Source organism: Numenius arquata, unplaced genomic scaffold (genome assembly GCF_964106895.1).
Source record: "Numenius arquata unplaced genomic scaffold, bNumArq3.hap1.1 HAP1_SCAFFOLD_497, whole genome shotgun sequence".
Taxonomy (NCBI): Eukaryota; Metazoa; Chordata; class Aves; order Charadriiformes; family Scolopacidae; genus Numenius; species Numenius arquata.
This window is the reverse complement of record NW_027414127.1, coordinates 20,226-40,450: the sequence shown is the minus strand read 5'-3', so window position 1 is coordinate 40,450 and position 20,225 is coordinate 20,226.

Genomic DNA, 20,225 nt, shown 5'->3' with positions numbered 1-20,225 from the left:
GCCCATAGGGTTTTAGTGAGGTTCCGTTGTGTTGCTAAGGGTCTTGTAGAGTGCTGTCGGGTCCTGGAGTATTCTGTAGGGTTCCAGAGGGGCTCATAGGGTTCCGTCGAAATCTGTAGGCTTCCCTAGGGGCCTGTGGAGTCCCGTCGATTTCCGTAGGGACCTGTAGGGTTGTGTAAGTGCCCGCAGGGGTTGGTAGGAGGCTGTAGGGTGCCATAAGTTTCCAGAGGGTTGTGTAGGGTTCCGTAGGGGCCTGTGGTGTTCCCTAGGGGCCTGTAGAGTCTCGTACGGTTCCGTAGGGGCCTGTGGTGTTCCCTAGGGGCCTGTAGAGTCTCGTACCGTTCCGTAGGGGCCTGTAGTGTTCCCTAGGGGCCTCTAGAGTCTCGTAAAGTTCCGTAGGGTCCTGTAGGTTTCCATAAGCGCCCGCAGAGGTCTGAAGGGGCCCGTATTGTTCCGTAAGGATCCATAGGGCTCCGTAGAGCTTCGTAGGTTCCCTAGAGGCCTGTAGAGTACCGCAGGAGCCAGTAGTGTTCTGTGGGGGCCCGTAGGGTTCCTTCCATAGGGGCTGGCAGTGTTCTGTAGGGTGCTCTAGGGTTGAGTAAGTGCCCGCAGGAGTCTGTAGGAATCCGTGGGATTCTGTAAGGTTCTGGAGGGTTCTGCAGGGTTCCGTAGGGGCCCGTAGAGTTCCGTAGTGGCTGGTAAAGTTCCCTAGGGCCCTGTACCGTTCCGTAACTGCCTGCAAGGGTCTTTAGGCTTCCGTAGGGGCTGGTAGGGTTCCATAAAGTTCCGTGGGTTCCTGCAGAGTTCTGCAAGTGCCCGCAAGGGCCTGTAGGGGCCCACAGTGTTTCTGTCAGGTTCCGTAGAGTTCCGTAGGGGCCATAGGTTTCCGTAGCGGCTGGTAGTATTCCGTAGGGGTCTGTAGGGTTCCGTAGGCACCTGCAGTGTTCTGACGGAGCCCATAGGGTTTTAGTGAGGTTCCGTTGTGTTGCTAAGGGTCTTGTAGAGTGCTGTCGGGTCCTGGAGTATTCTGTAGGGTTCCAGAGGGGCTCGTAGGGTTCCGTTGAAATCCTTAGGCTTCCCTAGGGGCCCGTGGAGTCCCGTCGATTTCCGTAGGGGCCTGTAGGGTTGTGTAAGTGCCCGCAGGGGTTGGTAGGAGGTTGTAGGGTGCCATAAGTTTCCAGAGGGTTGTGTAGGGTTCCGTAGGGGCCTGTGGTGTTCCCTAGGGGCCTGTAGAGTTTCGTACGGTTCCGTAGGGGCCTGTGGTGTTCCCTAGGGGCCTGTAGAGTCTCGTACGGTTCCGTAGGGTCCTGTAGGTTTCCATAAGCGCCCGCAGAGGTCTGAAGGGGCCCGTACTGTTCCATAAGGATCCATAGGGTTCCGTAGAGCTTCGTAGGTTCCCTAGAGGCCTGTAGAGTACCGCAGTAGCCAGTAGTGTTCTGTAGGGGCCCGTAAGGTTCCTTCCATAGGGGCTGGCAGTGTTCCGTAGGGTGCTCTAGGGTTGAGTAAGTGCCCGCAGGAGTCTGTAGGAATCCGTGGGATTCTGTAAGGTTCTGGAGGGTTCTGCAGGGTTCCGTAGGGGCCCGTAGAGTTCCGTAGTGGCTGGTAAAGTTCCCTAGGGCCCTGTACCGTTCCGTAACTGCCTGCAAGGGTCTTTAGGCTTCCGTAGGGGCTGGTAGGGTTCCATAAAGTTCCGTGGGTTCCTGCAGAGTTCTGCAAGTGCCCGCAAGGGCCTGTAGGGGCCCACAGTGTTTCTGTCAGGTTCCGTAGAGTTCCGTAGGGGCCATAGGTTTCCGTAGCGGCTGGTAGTATTCCGTAGGGGTCTGTAGGGTTCCGTAGGCACCTGCAGTGTTCTGTAGGAGCCCATAGGGTTTTAGTGAGGTTCCGTTGTGTTGCTAAGGGTCTTGTAGAGTGCTGTCGGGTCCTGGAGTATTCTGTAGGGTTCCAGAGGGGCTCGTAGGGTTCCGTTGAAATCTGTAGGCTTCCCTAGGGGCCCGTGGAGTCCCGTAGATTTCCGTAGAGACCTGTAGGGTTGTGTAAGTGCCCACAGGGGTTGGTAGGAGGCTGTAGGGTGCCATAAGTTTCCAGAGGGTTGTGTAGGGTTCCGTAGGGGCCTGTGGTGTTCCCTAGGGGCCTGTAGAGTCTCGTACGGTTCCGTAGGGGCCTGTAGTGTTCCCTAGGGGCCTGTAGAGTCTCGTATGGTTCCGTAGGGGCCTGTAGTGTTCCCTAGGGGCCTCTAGAGTCTCGTACAGTTCCGTAGGGTCCTGTAGGTTTCCATAAGCGCCCGCAGAGGTCTGAAGGGACCCATACTGTTCCATAAGGATCCATAGGGCTCCGTAGAGCTTCGTAGGTTCCCTAGAGGCCTGTAGAGTACCGCAGTAGCCAGTAGTGTTCTGTAGGGGCCCGTAGGGTTCCTTCCATAGGGGCTGGCAGTGTTCCGTAGGGGCCTGTAGGGTTGTGTAAGTGCCCGCAGGAGTCTGTAGGAGTCTGTGGGATTCTGTAAGGTTCCGGAGGGTTCTGCAGGGTTCCGTAGGGGCCCGTAGAGTTCCGTAGTGGCTGGTAAAGTTCCCTAGGGCCCTGTACCGTTCCGTAACTGCCTGCAAGGGTCTTTAGGCTTCCGTAGGGGCTGGTAGGGTTCCATAAAGTTCCGTGGGTTCCTGCAGAGTTCTGCAAGTGCCCGCAAGGGCCTGTAGGGGCCCACAGTGTTTCTGTCAGGTTCCGTAGAGTTCCGTAGGGGCCATAGGTTTCCGTAGCGGCTGGTAGTATTCCGTAGGGGTCTGTAGGGTTCCGTAGGCACCTGCAGTGTTCTGTAGGAGCCCATAGGGTTTTAGTGAGGTTCCGTTGTGTTGCTAAGGGTCTTGTAGAGTGCTGTCGGGTCCTGGAGTATTCTGTAGGGTTCCAGAGGGGCTCGTAGGGTTCCGTTGAAATCTGTAGGCTTCCCTAGGGGCCCGTGGAGTCCCGTCGATTTCCGTAGGGACCTGTAGGGTTGTGTAAGTGCCCGCAGGGGTTGGTAGGAGCTTGTAGGGTGCCATAAGTTTCCAGAGGGTTGTGTAGGGTTCCGTAGGGGCCTGTGGTGTTCCCTAGGGGCCTGTAGAGTCTGGTACGGTTCCGTAGGGGCCTGTGGTGTTCCCTAGGGGCCTGTAGAGTCTCGTACGGTTCCGTAGGGGCCTGTAGTGTTCCCTAGGGGCCTCTAGAGTCTCGTAAAGTTCCGTAGGGTCCTGTAGGTTTCCATAAGCGCCCGCAGAGGTCTGAAGGGGCCCGTATTGTTCCGTAAGGATCCATAGGGCTCTGTAGAGCTTCGTAGGTTCCCTAGAGGCCTGTAGAGTACCGCAGGAGCCAGTAGTGTTCTGTAGGGGCCCGTAGGGTTCCTTCCATAGGGGCTGGCAGTGTTCCGTAGGGTGCTCTAGGGTTGAGTAAGTGCCCGCAGGAGTCTGTAGGAATCCGTGGGATTCTGTAAGGTTCTGGAGGGTTCTGCAGGGTTCCGTAGGGGCCCGTAGAGTTCCGTAGTGGCTGGTAAAGTTCCCTAGGGCCCTGTACCGTTCCGTAACTGCCTGCAAGGGTCTTTAGGCTTCCGTAGGGGCTGGTAGGGTTCCATAAAGTTCCGTGGGTTCCTGCAGAGTTCTGCAAGTGCCCGCAAGGGCCTGTAGGGGCCCACAGTGTTTCTGTCAGGTTCCGTAGAGTTCCGTAGGGGCCATGGGTTTCCGTAGCGGCTGGTAGTATTCCGTAGGGGTCTGTAGGGTTCCGTAGGCACCTGCAGTGTTCTGTAGGAGCCCATAGGGTTTTCGTGAGGTTCCGTTGTGTTGCTAAGGGTCTTGTAGAGTGCTGTCGGGTCCTGGCGTATTCTGTAGGGTTCCAGAGGGGCTCGTAGGGTTCCGTTGAAATCTGTAGGCTTCCCTAGGGGCCCGTGGAGTCCCGTCGATTTCCGTAGGGACCTGTAGGGTTGTGTAAGTGCCCGCAGGGGTTGGTAGGAGCTTGTAGGGTGCCATAAGTTTCCAGAGGGTTGTGTAGGGTTCCGTAGGGGCCTGTGGTGTTCCCTAGGGGCCTGTAGAGTCTCGTACGGTTCCGTAGGGGCCTGTGGTGTTCCCTAGGGGCCTGTAGAGTCTCGTACGGTTCCGTAGGGGCCTGTAGTGTTCCCTAGGGGCCTCTAGAGTCTCGTACAGTTCCGTAGGGTCCTGTAGGTTTCCATAAGCGCCCGCAGAGGTCTGAAGGGGCCCGTATTGTTCCGTAAGGATCCATAGGGCTCCGTAGAGCTTCGTAGGTTCCCTAGAGGCCTGTAGAGTACCGCAGTAGCCAGTAGTGTTCTGTAGGGGCCCGTAGGGTTCCTTCCATAGGGGCTGGCAGTGTTCCGTAGGGTCCTCTAGGGTTGAGTAAGTGCCCGCAGGAGTCTGTAGGAATCCGTGGGATTCTGTAAGGTTCTGGAGGGTTCTGCAGGGTTCCGTAGGGGCCCGTAGAGTTCCGTAGTGGCTGGTAAAGTTCCCTAGGGCCCTGTACCGTTCCGTAACTGCCTGCAAGGGTCTTTAGGCTTCCGTAGGGGCTGGTAGGGTTCCATAAAGTTCCGTGGGTTCCTGCAGAGTTCTGCAAGTGCCCGCAAGGGCCTGTAGGGGCCCACAGTGTTTCTGTCAGGTTCCGTAGAGTTCCGTAGGGGCCATAGGTTTCCGTAGCGGCTGGTAGTATTCCGTAGGGGTCTGTAGGGTTCCGTAGGCACCTGCAGTGTTCTGACGGAGCCCATAGGGTTTTAGTGAGGTTCCGTTGTGTTGCTAAGGGTCTTGTAGAGTGCTGTCGGGTCCTGGAGTATTCTGTAGGGTTCCAGAGGGGCTCGTAGGGTTCCGTTGAAATCCTTAGGCTTCCCTAGGGGCCCGTGGAGTCCCGTAGATTTCCGTAGGGACCTGTAGGGTTGTGTAAGTGCCCGCAGGGGTTGGTAGGAGCTTGTAGGGTGCCATAAGTTTCCAGAGGGTTGTGTAGGGTTCCGTAGGGGCCTGTGGTGTTCCCTAGGGGCCTGTAGAGTTTCGTACGGTTCCGTAGGGGCCTGTGGTGTTCCCTAGGGGCCTGTAGAGTCTCGTACGGTTCCGTAGGGGCCTGTAGTGTTCCCTAGGGGCCTCTAGAGTCTCGTAAAGTTCCGTAGGGTCCTGTAGGTTTCCATAAGCGCCCGCAGAGGTCTGAAGGGGCCCGTATTGTTCCGTAAGGATCCATAGGGCTCCGTAGAGCTTCGTAGGTTCCCTAGAGGCCTGTAGAGTACCGCAGGAGCCAGTAGTGTTCTGTAGGGGCCCGTAAGGTTCCTTCCATAGGGGCTGGCAGTGTTTCGTAGGGGTCTGTAGGGTTGAGTAAGTGCCCGCAGGAGTCTGTAGGAATCCGTGGGATTCTGTAAGGTTCTGGAGGGTTCTGCAGGGTTCCGTAGGGGCCCGTAGAGTTCCGTAGTGGCTGGTAAAGTTCCCTAGGGCCCTGTACCGTTCCGTAACTGCCTGCAAGGGTCTTTAGGCTTCCGTAGGGGCTGGTAGGGTTCCATAAAGTTCCGTGGGTTCCTGCAGAGTTCTGCAAGTGCCCGCAAGGGCCTGTAGGGGCCCACAGTGTTTCTGTCAGGTTCCGTAGAGTTCCGTAGGGGCCATGGGTTTCCGTAGCGGCTGGTAGTATTCCGTAGGGGTCTGTAGGGTTCCGTAGGCACCTGCAGTGTTCTGTAGGAGCCCATAGGGTTTTCGTGAGGTTCCGTTGTGTTGCTAAGGGTCTTGTAGAGTGCTGTCGGGTCCTGGCGTATTCTGTAGGGTTCCAGAGGGGCTCGTAGGGTTCCGTTGAAATCTGTAGGCTTCCCTAGGGGCCCGTGGAGTCCCGTCGATTTCCGTAGGGACCTGTAGGGTTGTGTAAGTGCCCGCAGGGGTTGGTAGGAGCTTGTAGGGTGCCATAAGTTTCCAGAGGGTTGTGTAGGGTTCCGTAGGGGCCTGTGGTGTTCCCTAGGGGCCTATAGAGTCTCGTACGGTTCCGTAGGGGCCTGTGGTGTTCCCTAGGGGCCTGTAGAGTCTCGTACGGTTCCGTAGGGGCCTGTAGTGTTCCCTAGGGGCCTCTAGAGTCTCGTACAGTTCCGTAGGGTCCTGTAGGTTTCCATAAGCGCCCGCAGAGGTCTGAAGGGGCCCGTATTGTTCCGTAAGGATCCATAGGGCTCCGTAGAGCTTCGTAGGTTCCCTAGAGGCCTGTAGAGTACCGCAGTAGCCAGTAGTGTTCTGTAGGGGCCCGTAGGGTTCCTTCCATAGGGGCTGGCAGTGTTCCGTAGGGTCCTCTAGGGTTGAGTAAGTGCCCGCAGGAGTCTGTAGGAATCCGTGGGATTCTGTAAGGTTCTGGAGGGTTCTGCAGGGTTCCGTAGGGGCCCGTAGAGTTCCGTAGTGGCTGGTAAAGTTCCCTAGGGCCCTGTACCGTTCCGTAACTGCCTGCAAGGGTCTTTAGGCTTCCGTAGGGGCTGGTAGGGTTCCATAAAGTTCCGTGGGTTCCTGCAGAGTTCTGCAAGTGCCCGCAAGGGCCTGTAGGGGCCCACAGTGTTTCTGTCAGGTTCCGTAGAGTTCCGTAGGGGCCATAGGTTTCCGTAGCGGCTGGTAGTATTCCGTAGGGGTCTGTAGGGTTCCGTAGGCACCTGCAGTGTTCTGACGGAGCCCATAGGGTTTTAGTGAGGTTCCGTTGTGTTGCTAAGGGTCTTGTAGAGTGCTGTCGGGTCCTGGAGTATTCTGTAGGGTTCCAGAGGGGCTCGTAGGGTTCCGTTGAAATCCTTAGGCTTCCCTAGGGGCCCGTGGAGTCCCGTAGATTTCCGTAGGGACCTGTAGGGTTGTGTAAGTGCCCGCAGGGGTTGGTAGGAGCTTGTAGGGTGCCATAAGTTTCCAGAGGGTTGTGTAGGGTTCCGTAGGGGCCTGTGGTGTTCCCTAGGGGCCTGTAGAGTTTCGTACGGTTCCGTAGGGGCCTGTGGTGTTCCCTAGGGGCCTGTAGAGTCTCGTACGGTTCCGTAGGGGCCTGTAGTGTTCCCTAGGGGCCTCTAGAGTCTCGTAAAGTTCCGTAGGGTCCTGTAGGTTTCCATAAGCGCCCGCAGAGGTCTGAAGGGGCCCGTATTGTTCCGTAAGGATCCATAGGGCTCCGTAGAGCTTCGTAGGTTCCCTAGAGGCCTGTAGAGTACCGCAGGAGCCAGTAGTGTTCTGTAGGGGCCCGTAAGGTTCCTTCCATAGGGGCTGGCAGTGTTTCGTAGGGGTCTGTAGGGTTGAGTAAGTGCCCGCAGGAGTCTGTAGGAATCCGTGGGATTCTGTAAGGTTCTGGAGGGTTCTGCAGGGTTCCGTAGGGGCCCGTAGAGTTCCGTAGTGGCTGGTAAAGTTCCCTAGGGCCCTGTACCGTTCCGTAACTGCCTGCAAGGGTCTTTAGGCTTCCGTAGGGGCTGGTAGGGTTCCATAAAGTTCCGTGGGTTCCTGCAGAGTTCTGCAAGTGCCCGCAAGGGCCTGTAGGGGCCCACAGTGTTTCTGTCAGGTTCCGTAGAGTTCCGTAGGGGCCATAGGTTTCCGTAGCGGCTGGTAGTATTCCGTAGGTGTCTGTAGGGTTCCGTAGGCACCTGCAGTGTTCTGACGGAGCCCATAGGGTTTTAGTGAGGTTCCGTTGTGTTGCTAAGGGTCTTGTAGAGTGCTGTCGGGTCCTGGAGTATTCTGTAGGGTTCCAGAGGGGCTCGTAGGGTTCCGTCGAAATCTGTAGGCTTCCCTAGGGGCCTGTGGAGTCCCGTCGATTTCCGTAGGGGCCTGTAGGGTTGTGTAAGTGCCCGCAGGGGTTGGTAGGAGCTTGTAGGGTGCCATAAGTTTCCAGAGGGTAGTGTAGGGTTCCGTAGGGGCCTGTGGTGTTCCCTAGGGGCCTATAGAGTCTCGTACGGTTCCGTAGGGGCCTGTGGTGTTCCCTAGGGGCCTGTAGAGTCTCGTACGGTTCCGTAGGGGCCTGTAGTGTTCCCTAGGGGCCTCTAGAGTCTCGTAAAGTTCCGTAGGGTCCTGTAGGTTTCCATAAGCGCCCGCAGAGGTCTGAAGGGGCCCGTATTGTTCCGTAAGGATCCATAGGGCTCCGTAGAGCTTCGTAGGTTCCCTAGAGGCCTGTAGAGTACCGCAGGAGCCAGTAGTGTTCTGTGGGGGCCCGTAGGGTTCCTTCCATAGGGGCTGGCAGTGTTCTGTAGGGTGCTCTAGGGTTGAGTAAGTGCCCGCAGGAGTCTGTAGGAATCCGTGGGATTCTGTAAGGTTCTGGAGGGTTCTGCAGGGTTCCGTAGGGGCCCGTAGAGTTCCGTAGTGGCTGGTAAAGTTCCCTAGGGCCCTGTACCGTTCCGTAACTGCCTGCAAGGGTCTTTAGGCTTCCGTAGGGGCTGGTAGGGTTCCATAAAGTTCCGTGGGTTCCTGCAGAGTTCTGCAAGTGCCCGCAAGGGCCTGTAGGGGCGCACAGTGTTTCTGTCAGGTTCCGTAGAGTTCCGTAGGGGCCATGGGTTTCCGTAGCGGCTGGTGGTATTCCGTAGGGGTCTGTAGGCTTCCGTAGGCACCTGCAGTGTTCTGTAGGAGCCCATAGGGTTTTCGTGAGGTTCCGTTGTGTTGCTAAGGGTCTTGTAGAGTGCTGTCGGGTCCTGGAGTATTCTGTAGGGTTCCAGAGGGGCTCGTAGGGTTCCGTTGAAATCTGTAGGCTTCCCTAGGGGCCCGTGGAGTCCCGTAGATTTCCGTAGGGGCCTGTAGGGTTGTGTAAGTGCCCGCAGGGGTTGGTAGGAGCTTGTAGGGTGCCATAAGTTTCCAGAGGGTTGTGTAGGGTTCCGTAGGGGCCTGTGGTGTTCCCTAGGGGCCTGTAGAGTCTCGTACAGTTCCGTAGGGGCCTGTAGTGTTCCCTAGGGGCCTCTAGAGTCTCGTACAGTTCCGTAGGGTCCTGTAGGTTTCCATAAGCGCCCGCAGAGGTCTGAAGGGGCCCGTACTGTTCCGTAAGGATCCATAGGGCTCCGTAGAGCTTCGTAGGTTCCCTAGAGGCCTGTAGAGTACCGCAGGAGCCAGTAGTGTTCTGTAGGGGCCCGTAGGGTTCCTTCCATAGGGGCTGGCAGTGTTCTGTAGGGTGCTCTAGGGTTGAGTAAGTGCCCGCAGGAGTCTGTAGGAATCCGTGGGATTCTGTAAGGTTCTGGAGGGTTCTGCAGGGTTCCGTAGGGGCCCGTAGAGTTCCGTAGTGGCTGGTAAAGTTCCCTAGGGCCCTGTACCGTTCCGTAACTGCCTGCAAGAGTCTTTAGGCTTCCGTAGGGGCTGGTAGGGTTCCATAAAGTTCCGTGGGTTCCTGCAGAGTTCTGCAAGTGCCCGCAAGGGCCTGTAGGGGCCCACAGTGTTTCTGTCAGGTTCCGTAGAGTTCCGTAGGGGCCATAGGTTTCCGTAGCGGCTGGTAGTATTCCGTAGGGGTCTGTAGGGTTCCGTAGGCACCTGCAGTGTTCTGACGGAGCCCATAGGGTTTTAGTGAGGTTCCGTTGTGTTGCTAAGGGTCTTGTAGAGTGCTGTCGGGTCCTGGAGTATTCTGTAGGGTTCCAGAGGGGCTCGTAGGGTTCCGTTGAAATCTGTAGGCTTCCCTAGGGGCCCGTGGAGTCCCGTCGATTTCCGTAGGGGCCTGTAGGGTTGTGTAAGTGCCCGCAGGGGTTGGTAGGAGCTTGTAGGGTGCCATAAGTTTCCAGAGGGTTGTGTAGGGTTCCGTAGGGGCCTGTGGTGTTCCCTAGGGGCCTGTAGAGTCTCGTACAGTTCCATAGGGTCCTGTAGGTTTCCATAAGCGCCCGCAGAGGTCTGAAGGGGCCCGTACTGTTCCGTAAGGATCCATAGGGCTCCGTAGAGCTTCGTAGGTTCCCTAGAGGCCTGTAGAGTACCGCAGGAGCCAGTAGTGTTCTGTAGGGGCCCGTAGGGTTCCTTCCATAGGGGCTGGCAGTGTTCCGTAGGGTGCTCTAGGGTTGAGTAAGTGCCCGCAGGAGTCTGTAGGAATCCGTGGGATTCTGTAAGGTTCTGGAGGGTTCTGCAGGGTTCCGTAGGGGCCCGTAGAGTTCCGTAGTGGCTGGTAAAGTTCCCTAGGGCCCTGTACCGTTCCGTAACTGCCTGCAAGGGTCTTTAGGCTTCCGTAGGGGCTGGTAGGGTTCCATAAAGTTCCGTGGGTTCCTGCAGAGTTCTGCAAGTGCCCGCAAGGGCCTGTAGGGGCCCACAGTGTTTCTGTCAGGTTCCGTAGAGTTCCGTAGGGGCCATAGGTTTCCGTAGCGGCTGGTAGTATTCCGTAGGTGTCTGTAGGGTTCCGTAGGCACCTGCAGTGTTCTGACAGAGCCCATAGGGTTTTAGTGAGGTTCCGTTGTGTTGCTAAGGGTCTTGTAGAGTGCTGTCGGGTCCTGGAGTATTCTGTAGGGTTCCAGAGGGGCTCGTAGGGTTCCGTCGAAATCTGTAGGCTTCCCTAGGGGCCTGTGGAGTCCCGTCGATTTCCGTAGGGACCTGTAGGGTTGTGTAAGTGCCCGCAGGGGTTGGTAGGAGCTTGTAGGGTGCCATAAGTTTCCAGAGGGTAGTGTAGGGTTCCGTAGGGGCCTGTGGTGTTCCCTAGGGGCCTATAGAGTCTCGTACGGTTCCGTAGGGGCCTGTGGTGTTCCCTAGGGGCCTGTAGAGTCTCGTACGGTTCCGTAGGGGCCTGTAGTGTTCCCTAGGGGCCTGTAGAGTCTCGTAAAGTTCCGTAGGGTCCTGTAGGTTTCCATAAGCGCCCGCAGAGGTCTGAAGGGGCCCGTATTGTTCCGTAAGGATCCATAGGGCTCCGTAGAGCTTCGTAGGTTCCCTAGAGGCCTGTAGAGTACCGCAGGAGCCAGTAGTGTTCTGTAGGGGCCCGTAGGGTTCCTTCCATAGGGGCTGGCAGTGTTCTGTAGGGTGCTCTAGGGTTGAGTAAGTGCCCGCAGGAGTCTGTAGGAATCCGTGGGATTCTGTAAGGTTCTGGAGGGTTCTGCAGGGTTCCGTAGGGGCCCGTAGAGTTCCGTAGTGGCTGGTAAAGTTCCCTAGGGCCCTGTACCGTTCCGTAACTGCCTGCAAGGGTCTTTAGGCTTCCGTAGGGGCTGGTAGGGTTCCATAAAGTTCCGTGGGTTCCTGCAGAGTTCTGCAAGTGCCCGCAAGGGCCTGTAGGGGCGCACAGTGTTTCTGTCAGGTTCCGTAGAGTTCCGTAGGGGCCATGGGTTTCCGTAGCGGCTGGTGGTATTCCGTAGGGGTCTGTAGGCTTCCGTAGGCACCTGCAGTGTTCTGTAGGAGCCCATAGGGTTTTCGTGAGGTTCCGTTGTGTTGCTAAGGGTCTTGTAGAGTGCTGTCGGGTCCTGGAGTATTCTGTAGGGTTCCAGAGGGGCTCGTAGGGTTCCGTTGAAATCTGTAGGCTTCCCTAGGGGCCCGTGGAGTCCCGTAGATTTCCGTAGGGGCCTGTAGGGTTGTGTAAGTGCCCGCAGGGGTTGGTAGGAGCTTGTAGGGTGCCATAAGTTTCCAGAGGGTTGTGTAGGGTTCCGTAGGGGCCTGTGGTGTTCCCTAGGGGCCTGTAGAGTCTCGTACGGTTCCGTAGGGGCCTGTAGTGTTCCCTAGGGGCCTCTAGAGTCTCGTACAGTTCCGTAGGGTCCTGTAGGTTTCCATAAGCGCCCGCAGAGGTCTGAAGGGGCCCGTACTGTTCCGTAAGGATCCATAGGGCTCCGTAGAGCTTCGTAGGTTCCCTAGAGGCCTGTAGAGTACCGCAGGAGCCAGTAGTGTTCTGTAGGGGCCCGTAGGGTTCCTTCCATAGGGGCTGGCAGTGTTCTGTAGGGTGCTCTAGGGTTGAGTAAGTGCCCGCAGGAGTCTGTAGGAATCCGTGGGATTCTGTAAGGTTCTGGAGGGTTCTGCAGGGTTCCGTAGGGGCCCGTAGAGTTCCGTAGTGGCTGGTAAAGTTCCCTAGGGCCCTGTACCGTTCCGTAACTGCCTGCAAGAGTCTTTAGGCTTCCGTAGGGGCTGGTAGGGTTCCATAAAGTTCCGTGGGTTCCTGCAGAGTTCTGCAAGTGCCCGCAAGGGCCTGTAGGGGCCCACAGTGTTTCTGTCAGGTTCCGTAGAGTTCCGTAGGGGCCATAGGTTTCCGTAGCGGCTGGTAGTATTCCGTAGGGGTCTGTAGGGTTCCGTAGGCACCTGCAGTGTTCTGACGGAGCCCATAGGGTTTTAGTGAGGTTCCGTTGTGTTGCTAAGGGTCTTGTAGAGTGCTGTCGGGTCCTGGAGTATTCTGTAGGGTTCCAGAGGGGCTCGTAGGGTTCCGTTGAAATCTGTAGGCTTCCCTAGGGGCCCGTGGAGTCCCGTCGATTTCCGTAGGGGCCTGTAGGGTTGTGTAAGTGCCCGCAGGGGTTGGTAGGAGCTTGTAGGGTGCCATAAGTTTCCAGAGGGTTGTGTAGGGTTCCGTAGGGGCCTGTGGTGTTCCCTAGGGGCCTGTAGAGTCTCGTACAGTTCCATAGGGTCCTGTAGGTTTCCATAAGCGCCCGCAGAGGTCTGAAGGGGCCCGTACTGTTCCGTAAGGATCCATAGGGCTCCGTAGAGCTTCGTAGGTTCCCTAGAGGCCTGTAGAGTACCGCAGGAGCCAGTAGTGTTCTGTAGGGGCCCGTAGGGTTCCTTCCATAGGGGCTGGCAGTGTTCCGTAGGGTGCTCTAGGGTTGAGTAAGTGCCCGCAGGAGTCTGTAGGAATCCGTGGGATTCTGTAAGGTTCTGGAGGGTTCTGCAGGGTTCCGTAGGGGCCCGTAGAGTTCCGTAGTGGCTGGTAAAGTTCCCTAGGGCCCTGTACCGTTCCGTAACTGCCTGCAAGGGTCTTTAGGCTTCCGTAGGGGCTGGTAGGGTTCCATAAAGTTCCGTGGGTTCCTGCAGAGTTCTGCAAGTGCCCGCAAGGGCCTGTAGGGGCCCACAGTGTTTCTGTCAGGTTCCGTAGAGTTCCGTAGGGGCCATAGGTTTCCGTAGCGGCTGGTAGTATTCCGTAGGTGTCTGTAGGGTTCCGTAGGCACCTGCAGTGTTCTGACAGAGCCCATAGGGTTTTAGTGAGGTTCCGTTGTGTTGCTAAGGGTCTTGTAGAGTGCTGTCGGGTCCTGGAGTATTCTGTAGGGTTCCAGAGGGGCTCGTAGGGTTCCGTCGAAATCTGTAGGCTTCCCTAGGGGCCTGTGGAGTCCCGTCGATTTCCGTAGGGACCTGTAGGGTTGTGTAAGTGCCCGCAGGGGTTGGTAGGAGCTTGTAGGGTGCCATAAGTTTCCAGAGGGTAGTGTAGGGTTCCGTAGGGGCCTGTGGTGTTCCCTAGGGGCCTATAGAGTCTCGTACGGTTCCGTAGGGGCCTGTGGTGTTCCCTAGGGGCCTGTAGAGTCTCGTACGGTTCCGTAGGGGCCTGTAGTGTTCCCTAGGGGCCTGTAGAGTCTCGTAAAGTTCCGTAGGGTCCTGTAGGTTTCCATAAGCGCCCGCAGAGGTCTGAAGGGGCCCGTATTGTTCCGTAAGGATCCATAGGGCTCCGTAGAGCTTCGTAGGTTCCCTAGAGGCCTGTAGAGTACCGCAGGAGCCAGTAGTGTTCTGTAGGGGCCCGTAGGGTTCCTTCCATAGGGGCTGGCAGTGTTCTGTAGGGTGCTCTAGGGTTGAGTAAGTGCCCGCAGGAGTCTGTAGGAATCCGTGGGATTCTGTAAGGTTCTGGAGGGTTCTGCAGGGTTCCGTAGGGGCCCGTAGAGTTCCGTAGTGGCTGGTAAAGTTCCCTAGGGCCCTGTACCGTTCCGTAACTGCCTGCAAGGGTCTTTAGGCTTCCGTAGGGGCTGGTAGGGTTCCATAAAGTTCCGTGGGTTCCTGCAGAGTTCTGCAAGTGCCCGCAAGGGCCTGTAGGGGCGCACAGTGTTTCTGTCAGGTTCCGTAGAGTTCCGTAGGGGCCATGGGTTTCCGTAGCGGCTGGTGGTATTCCGTAGGGGTCTGTAGGCTTCCGTAGGCACCTGCAGTGTTCTGTAGGAGCCCATAGGGTTTTCGTGAGGTTCCGTTGTGTTGCTAAGGGTCTTGTAGAGTGCTGTCGGGTCCTGGAGTATTCTGTAGGGTTCCAGAGGGGCTCGTAGGGTTCCGTTGAAATCTGTAGGCTTCCCTAGGGGCCCGTGGAGTCCCGTAGATTTCCGTAGGGGCCTGTAGGGTTGTGTAAGTGCCCGCAGGGGTTGGTAGGAGCTTGTAGGGTGCCATAAGTTTCCAGAGGGTTGTGTAGGGTTCCGTAGGGGCCTGTGGTGTTCCCTAGGGGCCTGTAGAGTCTCGTACGGTTCCGTAGGGGCCTGTAGTGTTCCCTAGGGGCCTCTAGAGTCTCGTAAAGTTTTGTAGGGTCCTGTAGGTTTCCATAAGCGCCCGCAGAGGTCTGAAGGGGCCCGTACTGTTCCGTAAGGATCCATAGGGCTCCGTAGAGCTTCGTAGGTTCCCTAGAGGCCTGTAGAGTACCGCAGGAGCCAGTAGTGTTCTGTAGGGGCCCGTAGGGTTCCTTCCATAGGGGCTGGCAGTGTTCTGTAGGGTGCTCTAGGGTTGAGTAAGTGCCCGCAGGAGTCTGTAGGAATCCGTGGGATTCTGTAAGGTTCTGGAGGGTTCTGCAGGGTTCCGTAGGGGCCCGTAGAGTTCCGTAGTGGCTGGTAAAGTTCCCTAGGGCCCTGTACCGTTCCGTAACTGCCTGCAAGAGTCTTTAGGCTTCCGTAGGGGCTGGTAGGGTTCCATAAAGTTCCGTGGGTTCCTGCAGAGTTCTGCAAGTGCCCGCAAGGGCCTGTAGGGGCCCACAGTGTTTCTGTCAGGTTCCGTAGAGTTCCGTAGGGGCCATCGGTTTCCGTAGCGGCTGGTAGTATTCCGTAGGGGTCTGTAGGGTTCCGTAGGCACCTGCAGTGTTCTGACGGAGCCCATAGGGTTTTCGTGAGGTTCCGTTGTGTTGCTAAGGGTCTTGTAGAGTGCTGTCGGGTCCTGGAGTATTCTGTAGGGTTCCAGAGGGGCTCGTAGGGTTCCGTTGAAATCCTTAGGCTTCCCTAGGGGCCCGTGGAGTCCCGTCGATTTCCGTAGGGGCCTGTAGGGTTGTGTAAGTGCCCGCAGGGGTTGGTAGGAGCTTGTAGGGTGCCATAAGTTTCCAGAGGGTTGTGTAGGGTTCCGTAGGGGCCTGTGGTGTTCCCTAGGGGCCTGTAGAGTCTCGTACAGTTCCATAGGGTCCTGTAGGTTTCCATAAGCGCCCGCAGAGGTCTGAAGGGGCCCGTACTGTTCCGTAAGGATCCATAGGGCTCCGTAGAGCTTCGTAGGTTCCCTAGAGGCCTGTAGAGTACCGCAGGAGCCAGTAGTGTTCTGTAGGGGCCCGTAGGGTTCCTTCCATAGGGGCTGGCAGTGTTCTGTAGGGTGCTCTAGGGTTGAGTAAGTGCCCGCAGGAGTCTGTAGGAATCCGTGGGATTCTGTAAGGTTCTGGAGGGTTCTGCAGGGTTCCGTAGGGGCCCGTAGAGTTCCGTAGTGGCTGGTAAAGTTCCCTAGGGCCCTGTACCGTTCCGTAACTGCCTGCAAGGGTCTTTAGGCTTCCGTAGGGGCTGGTAGGGTTCCATAAAGTTCCGTGGGTTCCTGCAGAGTTCCGCAAGTGCCCGCAAGGGCCTGTAGGGGCCCACAGTGTTTCTGTCAGGTTCCGTAGAGTTCCGTAGGGGCCATAGGTTTCCGTAGCGGCTGGTAGTATTCCGTAGGGGTCTGTAGGGTTCCGTAGGCACCTGCAGTGTTCTGACGGAGCCCATAGGGTTTTAGTGAGGTTCCGTTGTGTTGCTAAGGGTCTTGTAGAGTGCTGTCGCGTCCTGGAGTATTCTGTAGGGTTCCAGAGGGGCTCGTAGGGTTCCGTCGAAATCTGTAGGCTTCCCTAGGGGCCTGTGGAGTCCCGTCGATTTCCGTAGGGACCTGTAGGGTTGTGTAAGTGCCCGCAGGGGTTGGTAGGAGCTTGTAGGGTGCCATAAGTTTCCAGAGGGTAGTGTAGGGTTCCGTAGGGGCCTGTGGTGTTCCCTAGGGGCTTATAGAGTCTCGTACGGTTCCGTAGGGGCCTGTGGTGTTCCCTAGGGGCCTATAGAGTCTCGTACGGTTCCGTAGGGGCCTGTGGTGTTCCCTAGGGGCCTGTAGAGTCTCGTACGGTTCCGTAGGGGCCTGTAGTGTTCCCTAGGGGCCTCTAGAGTCTCGTAAAGTTCCGTAGGGTCCTGTAGGTTTCCATAAGCGCCCGCAGAGGTCTGAAGGGGCCCGTATTGTTCCGTAAGGATCCATAGGGCTCCGTAGAGCTTCGTAGGTTCCCTAGAGGCCTGTAGAGTACCGCAGGAGCCAGTAGTGTTCTGTAGGGGCCCGTAGGGTTCCTTCCATAGGGGCTGGCAGTGTTCTGTAGGGTGCTCTAGGGTTGAGTAAGTGCCCGCAGGAGTCTGTAGGAATCCGTGGGATTCTGTAAGGTTCTGGAGGGTTCTGCAGGGTTCCGTAGGGGCCCGTAGAGTTCCGTGGTGGCTGGTAAAGTTCCCTAGGGCCCTGTACCGTTCCGTAACTGCCTGCAAGGGTCTTTAGGCTTCCGTAGGGGCTGGTAGGGTTCCATAAAGTTCCGTGGGTTCCTGCAGAGTTCTGCAAGTGCCCGCAAGGGCCTGTAGGGGCGCACAGTGTTTCTGTCAGGTTCCGTAGAGTTCCGTAGGGGCCATAGGTTTCCGTAGCGGCTGGTAGTATTCCGTAGGGGTCTGTAGGGTTCCGTAGGCACCTGCAGTGTTCTGACGGAGCCCATAGGGTTTTAGTGAGGTTCCGTTGTGTTGCTAAGGGTCTTGTAGAGTGCTGTCGGGTCCTGGAGTATTCAGTAGGGTTCCAGAGGGGCTCGTAGGGTTCCGTTGAAATCCTTAGGCTTCCCTAGGGGCCCGTGGAGTCCCGTAGATTTCCGTAGGGGCCTGTAGGGTTGTGTAAGTGCCCGCAGGGGTTGGTAGGAGCTTGTAGGGTGCCATAAGTTTCCAGAGGGTTGTGTAGGGTTCCGTAGGGGCCTGTGGTGTTCCCTAGGGGCCTGTAGAGTCTCGTACAGTTCCATAGGTTCCTGTAGGTTTCCATAAGCGCCCGCAGAGGTCTGAAGGGGCCCGTACTGTTCCGTAAGGATCCATAGGGCTCCGTAGAGCTTCGTAGGTTCCCTAGAGGCCTGTAGAGTACCGCAGGAGCCAGTAGTGTTCTGTAGGGGCCCGTAGGGTTCCTTCCATAGGGGCTGGCAGTGTTCTGTAGGGTGCTCTAGGGTTGAGTAAGTGCCCGCAGGAGTCTGTAGGAATCCGTGGGATTCTGTAAGGTTCTGGAGGGTTCTGCAGGGTTCCGTAGGGGCCCGTAGAGTTCCGTAGTGGCTGGTAAAGTTCCCTAGGGCCCTGTACCGTTCCGTAACTGCCTGCAAGAGTCTTTAGGCTTCCGTAGGGGCTGGTAGGGTTCCATAAAGTTCCGTGGGTTCCTGCAGAGTTCTGCAAGTGCCCGCAAGGGCCTGTAGGGGCCCACAGTGTTTCTGTCAGGTTCCGTAGAGTTCCGTAGGGGCCATAGGTTTCCGTAGCGGCTGGTAGTATTCCGTAGGGGTCTGTAGGGTTCCGTAGGCACCTGCAGTGTTCTGACGGAGCCCATAGGGTTTTAGTGAGGTTCCGTTGTGTTGCTAAGGGTCTTGTAGAGTGCTGTCGGGTCCTGGAGTATTCTGTAGGGTTCCAGAGGGGCTCGTAGGGTTCCGTTGAAATCCTTAGGCTTCCCTAGGGGCCCGTGGAGTCCCGTCGATTTCCGTAGGGGCCTGTAGGGTTGTGTAAGTGCCCGCAGGGGTTGGTAGGAGCTTGTAGGGTGCCATAAGTTTCCAGAGGGTAGTGTAGGGTTCCGTAGGGGCCTGTGGTGTTCCCTAGGGGCCTATAGAGTCTCGTACGGTTCCGTAGGGGCCTGTGGTGTTCCCTAGGGGCCTGTAGAGTCTCGTACGGTTCCGTAGGGGCCTGTAGTGTTCCCTAGGGGCCTCTAGAGTCTCGTACAGTTCCGTAGGGTCCTGTAGGTTTCCATAAGCGCCCGCAGAGGTCTGAAGGGGCCCGTACTGTTCCGTAAGGATCCATAGGGCTCCGTAGAGCTTCGTAGGTTCCCTAGAGGCCTGTAGAGTACCGCAGGAGCCAGTAGTGTTCTGTAGGGGCCCGTAGGGTTCCTTCCATAGGGGCTGGCAGTGTTCTGTAGGGTGCTCTAGGGTTGAGTAAGTGCCCGCAGGAGTCTGTAGGAATCCGTGGGATTCTGTAAGGTTCTGGAGGGTTCTGCAGGGTTCCGTAGGGGCCCGTAGAGTTCCGTAGTGGCTGGTAAAGTTCCCTAGGGCCCTGTACCGTTCCGTAACTGCCTGCAAGAGTCTTTAGGCTTCCGTAGGGGCTGGTAGGGTTCCATAAAGTTCCGTGGGTTCCTGCAGAGTTCTGCAAGTGCCCGCAAGGGCCTGTAGGGGCCCACAGTGTTTCTGTCAGGTTCCGTAGAGTTCCGTAGGGGCCATAGGTTTCCGTAGCGGCTGGTAGTATTCCGTAGGGGTCTGTAGGGTTCCGTAGGCACCTGCAGTGTTCTGACGGAGCCCATAGGGTTTTAGTGAGGTTCCGTTGTGTTGCTAAGGGTCTTGTAGAGTGCTGTCGGGTCCTGGAGTATTCTGTAGGGTTCCAGAGGGGCTCGTAGGGTTCCGTCGAAATCTGTAGGCTTCCCTAGGGGCCTGTGGAGTCCCGTCGATTTCCGTAGGGACCTGTAGGGTTGTGTAAGTGCCCGCAGGGGTTGGTAGGAGCTTGTAGGGTGCCATAAGTTTCCAGAGGGTAGTGTAGGGTTCCGTAGGGGCCTGTGGTGTTCCCTAGGGGCTTATAGAGTCTCGTACGGTTCCGTAGGGGCCTGTGGTGTTCCCTAGGGGCCTGTAGAGTCTCGTACGGTTCCGTAGGGGCCTGTAGTGTTCCCTAGGGGCCTCTAGAGTCTCGTAAAGTTCCGTAGGGTCCTGTAGGTTTCCATAAGCGCCCGCAGAGGTCTGAAGGGGCCCGTATTGTTCCGTAAGGATCCATAGGGTTTAGTAGAGCTTCGTAGGTTCCCTAGAGGCCTGTAGAGTACCGCAGGAGCCAGTAGTGTTCTGTAGGGGCCCGTAGGGTTCCTTCCATAGGGGCTGGCAGTGTTCTGTAGGGTGCTCTAGGGTTGAGTAAGTGCCCGCAGGAGTCTGTAGGAATCCGTGGGATTCTGTAAGGTTCTGGAGGGTTCTGCAGGGTTCCGTAGGGGCCCGTAGAGTTCCGTGGTGGCTGGTAAAGTTCCCTAGGGCCCTGTACCGTTCCGTAACTGCCTGCAAGGGTCTTTAGGCTTCCGTAGGGGCTGGTAGGGTTCCATAAAGTTCCGTGGGTTCCTGCAGAGTTCTGCAAGTGCCCGCAAGGGCCTGTAGGGGCCCACAGTGTTTCTGTCAGGTTCCGTAGAGTTCCGTAGGGGCCATAGGTTTCCGTAGCGGCTGGTAGTATTCCGTAGGGGTCTGTAGGGTTCCGTAGGCACCTGCAGTGTTCTGTAGGAGCCCATAGGGTTTTAGTGAGGTTCCGTTGTGTTGCTAAGGGTCTTGTAGAGTGCTGTCGGGTCCTGGAGTATTCTGTAGGGTTCCAGAGGGGCTCGTAGGGTTCCGTTGAAATCCTTAGGCTTCCCTAGGGGCCCGTGGAGTCCCGTAGATTTCCGTAGGGGCCTGTAGGGTTGTGTAAGTGCCCGCAGGGGTTGGTAGGAGCTTGTAGGGTGCCATAAGTTTCCAGAGGGTTGTGTAGGGTTCCGTAGGGGCCTGTGGTGTTCCCTAGGGGCCTGTAGAGTCTCGTACAGTTCCATAGGGTCCTGTAGGTTTCCATAAGCGCCCGCAGAGGTCTGAAGGGGCCCGTACTGTTCCGTAAGGATCCATAGGGCTCCGTAGAGCTTCGTAGGTTCCCTAGAGGCCTGTAGAGTACCGCAGGAGCCAGTAGTGTTCTGTAGGGGCCCGTAGGGTTCCTTCCATAGGGGCTGGCAGTGTTCTGTAGGGTGCTCTAGGGTTGAGTAAGTGCCCGCAGGAGTCTGTAGGAATCCGTGGGATTCTGTAAGGTTCTGGAGGGTTCTGCAGGGTTCCGTAGGGGCCCGTAGAGTTCCGTAGTGGCTGGTAAAGTTCCCTAGGGCCCTGTACCGTTCCGTAACTGCCTGCAAGAGTCTTTAGGCTTCCGTAGGGGCTGGTAGGGTTCCATAAAGTTCCGTGGGTTCCTGCAGAGTTCTGCAAGTGCCCGCAAGGGCCTGTAGGGGCCCACA